This window comes from Macaca nemestrina, chromosome 5 (genome assembly GCF_043159975.1).
Source record: "Macaca nemestrina isolate mMacNem1 chromosome 5, mMacNem.hap1, whole genome shotgun sequence".
NCBI classification, from domain to species: Eukaryota; Metazoa; Chordata; class Mammalia; order Primates; family Cercopithecidae; genus Macaca; species Macaca nemestrina.
The window spans coordinates 173926748-173932446 of record NC_092129.1 but is presented as its reverse complement, the minus strand read 5'-3'; the positions used below and the strand labels follow the sequence as shown (position 1 = coordinate 173932446).

The 5699-nt window shown below is 39.8% G+C and overlaps 1 non-coding gene across 1 annotated transcript; it reads left to right on the top strand.

Moving 5' to 3' along the window:
- Window positions 1-3683: 3683 nt before the first annotated feature.
- Window positions 3684-3809, top strand: LOC112427666 (U6atac minor spliceosomal RNA). The gene has a single exon (XR_003019364.1). It is a non-coding gene; the product is annotated as a U6atac minor spliceosomal RNA (small nuclear RNA).
- Window positions 3810-5699: the final 1890 nt, after the last annotated feature.

The window sequence follows — 5699 nt, the reverse complement described above, 5'->3', positions numbered from 1 at the left end:
CTCCTTGCAGATGGATCATCCTAATTGCCATCAAACCTGATTTCAAGAGCATTTTACAGCTCTTCTTTCCCCCTTTGAAAAAGTTAAATAAGTAGAACATGTCAATAAATGTGATCAATATCCAGAAAACCTTTTTGTTAGCTAATATCCCAATAAGGACATTTGTATTGATTCAGTTCTTGATGAGGTCCAGTTGTGTATCTGAGGGATCTGCTCTATGAAATGTGTAAGGCCTTGAACACAGTAGGTGTTCAGTAAATGTGAGTGCATCGGATTAGTGGCATTCTAGATAACTGAGTTTACACAAAAACTGTTCCTTTTTTTCTCCTCTATTGTCTCATCAACTATCAAATGCCCTTGGTACATCCCCCAAAAATGTTTTAAAGATCAATTTCTCTTTCCCATTCCCAGAACCGTACCTTTTCCTAAAAATTATCATCCAATGCCTCAAATATCACAATACCTACCAAGTCAGTCTCCTGGCTTCTGGTTTATCAGATTACTTTTCTGAAGCATTCACCAGCTCAAAAGCTTTGAATCACTTTCTAATGCCTTTGGGATAAAGCTCAAATCCCTCTGCTGACTTTCAGGGCTCATCACAGTTCAGTTTCATCATGCCTCTCCGAATTTTCAACAAATCTCAAAAGAAAAATGATGCTTACATCAAGTCAATGTCCTCTCTGGTCTTCGTTAGCAAACCGTGCATTTCTGCCACCATAAATTTGCTTTTCCTGTTCACCCAGCTCACCACACCTAGAATGGTTTTCACACTCCCTCCTTTTTCTCTTTCCTGTCTCCACCTTTTCCATGGAACCTCACCCCTCTCTTTTTCCTGAGGGAGACTCTCAGAATTCCAATGTCTGGGTATTCTCTGTTTCACTATCACCAGTCATTGCAGGCCATTAGTAGGATTTTCTCTCTCTCAAGCATTGCCTTGACTTCTCGATCCACTCTTCATTCATTCATTCATTCATTCATCCATGCCTTCATTCAACAATCATTTATTGACTGCCTATTTTGGGCCAGGCACCATGCAAGGACCCATGTATATAGAAAGATAAATGAGAAAGAGTCTATTGTCAAGACAATCCTAATCAAAGGGAAGGAAATTACAATGCCTTGTGCTCAGTTCAGTAAAATATATTTACATTATGCATATGATCTCTCTGGTTATCAGAATCTTAAATTCCTTGAGGCTAGAAACTATACCATGGACTTCTTTTGTGGTCCCTAGTAAGCTTATTGAGCATGTAACTTGGTTTTTGAAACATACTTACGCAACGTTATTGAATGTTGCAATAACAGATTAGAACTCAAAAATCGTCTTGGTATTTCTTCACTTTGCCAGGAAAAATATTCAGGTTTAAAATGTAAGTTATAGAGAATATTTCTGAAGGGATAAAGTCATTAGTGACCCCAAGAAAGAATGCCCAACAGATGGGGCAAGAAAAATACTTTTCTATGTACATATTTTTATACTTTTGAATCTGATATATGAATGAATAACTAATTGAAAAATAATACATTTGCTGATACAGTTTTAAGGAATCAATAGAGATAAAACTATAGATGCCAAATTTTTATTTTTCTCTTGTCCTCATGAGCAGCGATCCCCAACCTTTTTGGCACCAGGGACTGGTTTCATGGAAGATGATTTTTCCACAGACAGGGTTGCGGGGAATACGGTTTTGGGATGGTTCAAGTGCATTACATTTATTGTGCACTTTATCTATTTATTGTGCATTTTATGTATACATTTATTGTACACTTTATTTGCAGTATAATATATAATGAAATAATTGTATAATTATACAACTCACCACAGTGTAGAATCAGTGGGAGCCCTGAGCTTGTTTTCCTGCAACTAGACGGTTCCATCTCGGGGTGATGGGAAACAGTGACAGATCATCAAGGGTTAGATTCTTATAAGGAGCCAGCAACCTAGATCCCTCACATGCACAGTTCACAATAGGGTTCATGCTCCCATGAGAATGTAATGCTGCTGCTGATCTGACAGGAGGTAGCACTCAGGCGGTAATGCGAGCAATGGGAAGTGGCTGTAAACACAGATGAAGCTCCACTCGTTTGCCTGCCTCCTGTTGTGTGGCCCAGTTCCTAACAGGCCATGGACTGGTACCGGTCTCTGGCCCAGGGGTTGGGGAACCCTACTCTTTAGGATGCTTGATAAAATGACAACTTAGAAAATCTTTACTGTAAACACAGATGAGAAGAATGATAGGAAGAACACAGGTGAATGGATAATGCACAGTGCTATTCCAAAACAATTCTCGACTCCCTCCCCTTTCTAATGGATTTGCTTCCACTAGAATTTGCTTCTAACCTAGAATTAAGTTTGAGTTCAAAAACAAACAAACAAACAAAAAATCAAGGTTGGCATTCAGTAGACTCTGGTTCTACTGGCCCTGGTGTTTTCTTGCCCACTAAGAAAATGACCAATAGCAGAGTCTGTGGGGTGTCCTAAAAGGTCACGTGCCTTGGCCATGCCTGGAATAGAGCTAAGCATAGTCAGCCTGCACAGTCAGCAGAGCCCCTCTCAATGCTATTTCCCTCCTATGTACCCCTCTGGATCTGTTCACCTTTTGACCTGAAGAAGGGGCTGTTTTCAGGTTCTGGCAGTGGTAGTCAGAGGGTCAGCTGACATGCACATGGGTAAATGACATGAGAGGGATATTGCCCTTTTCTACCTATCTACCCCACAGCTGGTAATCTTGCTTTGTCAAGAAACAAAAGAATTTTAAAATAGGTGTTCTCTGTGTCACAAATATAGAATGGAAAGTTTTTACAAGATACCCCTTTTAACAAAAAGCACCATGCATTTGAATTGTATAGAGCTCAGCATCACACTCCCAGAGTTGTTCATGAAAATTAAGAACTATCCAAACTAATGAACCTCTATTAGCTGTCTGTTTCCCCCACAACCTCCACTCCTTGTGCAAATCATATTCAACCCATTTGTGATAATGTTCTCACTGGCACGCCTGGAAACTATTAAAAACAGATGTCCGGACCACACTGCAGACATCTGGGATGGAGCAACTCTGGTGGGGTCATAAACATGTCTCTGTATGGAGGATAAGCCCCCTTCAGGTGTCTTTTTTGGTCTTCTTATAATACCAAATATATAACTTCTAAATGAGAAGCTAGAGGCCGCTTGCATTTGCATTTACTTTGGCATCTTTTTCTTATTTTTAAGTTTGCTTTCACGGATTCTGAAATGTAAACGCTTATCTTGAGCTGCTGAGGCCTTCACAAAGATTACAGTGAGACCCTCCACACATTTATACATTGAAACTGGAGATTCAACTTGTGTATGTTACCCACCCTGGAAACACCAGATCCTACTTTGTTTCATCTAATAAATGCTCTATTATTAGAGAAAGAAAGAGGGGAAGAAGCGGATAACTATATTTAAACCAAGTTTTATTTGCTTTCACTGTTACTATCAATTGTTCCTCCAGTATTTGTACAGTTTCTGAAAGTATTTAAACCAAAGCAATGCTTGTCCCAGAGTTTTTTTGTTTTTTTTTTTTTGTAATGAGGAAAATATGTCTGGTCTTATTCATACTATCAGAATACAAGAGGCTTTGGGCGTGAACAAAGGGTAGTGATTGGAGGATCCCAAAGAACTGATTTCTCTAAAGAAAAATTTAAAATTGACTTCAGTGTTGTACGGAAGGAGAGCAGGTTGGCATTCCCCTTGACAAGGATGGAAGAGGCCCTCGGGCCTGACAACAAGCATTTAGTTAAGGCATTGCCACCTACTTCGTGGCATCTAACCATTATTTAAATAAAAAATAAAATAAAGTTAAATATGGCACCTTTTACTGCTAAATCACTGACTTTTGAGAATTGTTTCTATGTTGATGGTTCGTTTCTCATACAATAGTATTGGGGAAAGATTCAAATCCATCCCATCGAAGGAGAAATGGGTTTGACTTAACAAGAAATGGGGTTGACTTAAAAATCTCCGGAGCAAGGACATACATGAAAGATGGAATGAACAGCTTTCTATTATGTATCCCCCGCCTCCACCCTGCCCTTTACTCTCAGAAACCCATATGGTATGATGCTTTCTGTCTATTCTTCTCGGGCAGCAAATCTGGAAAGTGGGATGCTAAAGAGAATCCAGAGTGAAGAGGGTTTTTGAGCTTCCAGAGGATTATTGAGAGCTGATTAGCCATGACTTTCCCCAGAACTCATATGTTCTTAGGCAAGTCTGGCGTTCTGAGCCAACAGACAGCTTAATAGAACCACAAGGAGTTAAGCGTGACTCTTTCTTTCACAGTGACTCTCTTGGCTGTCATCAGAGATCCAGAGCACAATACAACAAGGGCACTTAGTCTTCTTTTCCTTCAGCCTAGGAAGTTACATATTTAGTGGTTTCATGACCAGTAAGCAGAAAATCAAGTCATCTGCTCCAAAACAAATAGCAATAGAAGTATATTCTTACCTCTGTATCACATTTTTTCTGCTTTGGGGGGACTCAAAGTTTTTTTTTTAATCTTAGTCAATTGTTTTAATACACAGTTGATTGCCTATTATGGTTTTTATCTCCTTAGGATACTTCTACATTTTTCTTGACAAAGATTGAGATAATCTTCATACCCCCTTTCATATTAAAAAAAAATCCCAGATGAAAAGGAAAAACCTTTCTGTGGTTATTTCACAAACTGGAAAAAGTAAACAACAAATAATAATCATAAATCAATATTATTTTCAGATCATGCAAAGAGAGACAGCAGCTGAAGAAACAAATTGCCCCATAGAGAGTAGAGTGAACATGCAAAATGTTTTTGTGAGAACTTTTTCAATACAGATGTTTGGAGTCTTATGGATAATTATTTTTAAGTCACTGTGATTTGGGGAGGACTTCTTTCCCATACTTCCTTTTCACCAATTGGCTTTGAGCTTCTCTACTTAGACTCCTGAACATTCATCAAATCAGAACACCCACTACCTCCTGGATTGTTGGGATTATCAAAATATAAAGAGAAAGAACCCAATCATACTCAGGTTTGAGTTTCCAAATTGACCTGGGAGACTCCTACACAAATGACAGGCATGCACACCAAAGATGTGATTTTAAGAACTGGGCTTTTGGGTTTCAATAGACTGAGCCTATTGATACACATAAAGTTTATGACATAAACAATAGATTGGAAAGAGTATCGCTGAAAACTAAATTGCAACTCCATTGGCTAGGGTAGACAATTAGGAAAGGAAAACAGTCAAGTCAGATGATGATGCAGGCCTGCAAGACAGTTCACCAGACCCTGCCCTATGTCCACAGCCAAGACGGGCTCTGGAGGGAGGGGAACTGGTAGAAATTCCAGATAGGGATCTGAGGTCAGGGGAGACTGGAATTCTTCAAGGAAGCCTGGGACATTGAGAAACTTCAAGGAGAAGTCACCTTAGCCAGCATGAGGTGGCGACTAAAGAAGTGAAATGGCAGGAGGTCTGAGGCAGGTCCCTGAGTCTCTCCCCCAGAGAGCAGTGGGAAAGCAGCACACAGTCTTACACCCTCCCACTTCCCATGAGGGAGCAAAAAGGCTGAGAAAACCAAGGAACCAGGAGGGGCCTCAAGATCAAAATGAGTTGTACTTGGAGTATGTGGACCACAACCAGAGACAATGGTGTGACCATAAATGGCTCAAGGAACACTGGATGAATAGACAGTG